This window comes from Neomonachus schauinslandi, chromosome 2 (assembly GCF_002201575.2).
Source record: "Neomonachus schauinslandi chromosome 2, ASM220157v2, whole genome shotgun sequence".
Lineage (NCBI taxonomy): Eukaryota > Metazoa > Chordata > Mammalia > Carnivora > Phocidae > Neomonachus > Neomonachus schauinslandi.
In genome coordinates, this window is record NC_058404.1 from 6,008,526 (window position 1) to 6,012,323 (window position 3,798).

Sequence of the window (3,798 nt, forward strand, 5' to 3'; positions counted from 1 at the left end):
AGTATCATATCATCTGCAAAGAGTGAGAGTTTGACTTCTTCTTTGCCAATTTGGATGCCTTTGATTTCTTTTTGTTGTCTGATTGCTGCGGCTAGGACTTCCAATACTATGTTGAATAGCAGTGGTGATAGTGGACATCCCTGCCGCGTTCCTGACCTTAGGGGGAAAGCTCTCAGTTTTTCCCCATTGAGAATGATATTCGCTGTAGGTTTTTCATAGATGGCTTTTATGATATTGAGGTATGTACCCTCGATCCCTATACTCTGAAGAGTTTTGATCAAGAAAGGATGCTGTACTTTGTCAAAAGCTTTTTCTGCATCTATTGAGAGGATCATATGATTCTTGTTCTTTCTTTTGTTACAGACATTTTTCCAAAGAAGACATCCAAATGGCCAACAGACACATGAAAAAGTGCTCAATATCGCTCGGCATCAGGGAAATCCAAATCAAAACCTCAATGAGATATCACCTCACACCAGTCAGAACGGCTAAAATTAACAAGTCAGGAAATGACAGATGTTGGCGGGGATGCGGTGAAAGGGGAACCCTCCTACACTGTTGGTGGGAATGCAAGCTGGTGCAGCCACTCTGGAAAACTGTATGGGGGTTCCTCAAAAAGTTGAAAATAGAGCTACCCTATGATCCAGCAATTGCACTACTGGGTATTTACCCCAAAGATACAAAAGTAGGGATCCGAAGGGGTACGTGCACCCCGATGTTTATAGCAGCAATGTCCACAATAGCCAAACTGTGGAAAGAGCCAAGATGTCCATCAACAGATGAATGGCTAAAGAAGATGTGGTATATATATACAATGGAATATTATGCAGCCAGCAAAAGGAATGAGATCTTGCCATTTGCAACGACGTGGATGGAACTGGAGGGTATTATGTTGAGTGAAATAAGTCAAACAGAGAAAGACATGTATCATATGATCTCACTGATATGAGGAATTCTTAATCTCAGGAAACAAACTGAGGGTTGCTGGAGTGGGGGGTGGGGTGGGAAGGATGGGGTGACTGGGTGATAGACACTGGGGAGGTTATGTGCTCTGGTAAGCGCTGTGAATTGTGCAAGACTGTTGAATCTCAGATCTGTACCTGTGAAACAAATAATGCAATATATGTTAAGAAAAAAAAAAAAAGAAGAAGGTAGCGGGAGGGGAAGAATGAAGCGGGGGAAATCGGAGGGGTAGACGAACCATGAGAGACGATGGACTCTGAAAAACAAACTGAGGGTTCTAGAGGGGAGGGGGGTGGGAGGATGGGTTAGCCTGGTGGTGGGTATTGAGGAGGGCACATTCTGCATGGAGCACTGGGTGTTATGCACAAACAATGAATCATGGAACACTTCATCTAAAACTAATGATGTAATGTATAGGGATTAACATAAGAATAAAAAAATAAAATAAAATAAAATAAAATCTTAAAAAAAAAAAAAAAAGTTGAAAATAGAGCTACCATACAACCGAGCAATTGCACTACTGGGTATTTACCCCAAAGATACAAAAGTAGGGATCTGAAAGGGTACGTGCACCCCGATGTTTATAGCAGCTATGTCCACAATAGCCAAACTGTGGAAAGAGCCAAGATGTCCCTCGACAGATGAATGGATAAAGAAGAGGTGGTATATATATACAAGGAATATTATGCAGCCATCAAAAGGAATGAGATGTTGCCATTTGCAATGACGTGGATGGAATTGGAGGGTATTATGCTGAGCGAAATAAGTCAAACAGAGAAAGACATGTATCATATGACCTCACTGATATGAGGAATTCTTAATCTCAGGAAACAAACTGAGGGTTGCTGCAGTGGTGGGGGTGGGAGGGATGGGGGGGCTGGGTGATAGACACTGGGGAGGTTATGTGCTCTGGTAAGTGCTGTGAATTGTGCAAGACTGTTGAATCTCAGATCTGTACCTCTGAAACAAATAATGCAATATGTGTTAAGGAAGAAAAAAAAAGAAGACAGCAGGAGGAGAAGAATGAAGGGGGGGAAATCAGAGGGGTAGACGAACCATGAGAGACGATGGACTCTGAGAAACACACTGAGGGTTCTAGAGGGGAGGGGGGTGGGAGGATGGGTTAGCCTGGTGGTGGGTATTGAGGAGGGCACGTTCTACATGGAGCACTGGGTGTTATGCACAAACAATGAATCATGGAACACTATATCTAAAACTAATGATGTAATGTATGGGGATTAACATAACAATAAAAAAATAAAAAAAAAAAAACAAGCAAATAAACCAAGTGCGTGACGGAGATTGACTTCAGTTGTGTGCTGGAGAAGGACACCCAGCAGCGCCTAGGGGTTGGTGTTTTTACCTGCTGCAAGTAAAATTTCTGCTTTTTGTTTCTGTGCAAATGCAAACTACTCATGATCAATAACCTATTCTTATTTAGTTAAGGACGTATTTTAACAGAATGTCAAGACTGTCCTCAACTGTGGTTATTCACACAGCTCCTTAAGCACAATCACTGAAGAGCAGCTCTGGGAGTTTATAACACCTAAAGAGAATGACCCACTGTCCTTGGCCACATGATGCAGCAGGCTGGATCTTCAGGGAAGCCGACTCAGAGTATTAGTAGTAGTATTACTAGGGAGGGTGTTAACTAAGCAGAGGACGAGGGGGAAGGGAAGCAGGAGTGGAGAGAGCAGAAGTCCCACCCGGGGCAAGCCCAGGACAGCCCCACTGCCCCCAGGGTTGGCTGCAGCCAGACGTCCCGGTACCTGCACCCAGGAAAGCAGCACCTGCAGATGCACTGAGCCCCGAGGGGCTGAGAGCAGGATATGGAGCCTGGCAGCCAGGACAAGGAGTCCTTCCCTGTGGGGCCCTGGCAGCACGCCCATGTCTGCCAAACCCGCTGCACCTGGCTTCATGCTCCGACTGGCCAATGGGACACCTTTACGATGCTGGAGTGTTACTGATCCTCTCGTATCTTTTTATTTGTTCATTCAGCCCATATTCCTTAAGCACCTGCTATGTGCTAGGGACTGGGTGAGGCCCAGCTACCCATGAAGCAGACTTCATTCAGTGGCCCTGTTACCACCACTGCCTTACTGAGCAGAGGCTGCCGGAACAAAGCCCCAGATACCAGAGGGCCTAAACCACACACGTCTGGTTCCCACAGTTTGGCGAGGTTGAAAGTCTGAGATGAGGTGCAGGCAGATCCGGCATCTGGTGAGCACCATGTCCTGGGTTATAGATGGTGTCTTCTCCCTCCGTCCCCACGTGGTGGGGAGACACAGAAAGGAAGCAAGTTCACTCCTCTCCTGTCTCTTCTTCTTCTTTTTTAAATATGGAACATCTTGCAAATTTGAGGATCATCCTTATGCAGGGGCCATGCTAATCTTCTCTGTTGCCTTCTGATTTCAGCATATGTGCTGTGGAAGCGAGCACTCTCCTGTCCCTTCCTATAAGGGCACAAATCCCATCATGGGGGCTCCACCTTCATGACCTCGTCACTTCCCAAGACCCATCTCCTGACACCATCACCTTGGGGGGTTAGGTTTTCAACATACAGATCTAGGGGAGACAGACTCACCCTACCCACACCCAAAGAAACACAACTGCTTCATGCCTAAACTATCCCAACGTCATGGTTAATATTAGAGCATATGCAAGATTAAAATATCTAGTTGTAAAATTATGAAGCAAATAAGAGTTAGGAGAAGAAGTGGCGGGCGGGAATGGGAAGGAGGAAACCATCGCTTATATGAACTTGTTTTTTGGGGAAGATGGAGAATAAGGTAGGTGGAACACACTGGACTTTGGTCCAAATTTTGTCTTTTCTAC

The 3,798-nt window shown here is 45.3% G+C and overlaps 1 non-coding gene across 1 annotated transcript; it reads right to left on the reverse strand.

Moving 5' to 3' along the window:
* Positions 1-3,295: 3,295 nt before the first annotated feature.
* On the reverse strand, positions 3,296-3,402 carry LOC123324162. Its single transcript, XR_006539654.1, has one exon. It is a non-coding gene; the product is annotated as a U6 spliceosomal RNA (small nuclear RNA).
* Positions 3,403-3,798: the final 396 nt, after the last annotated feature.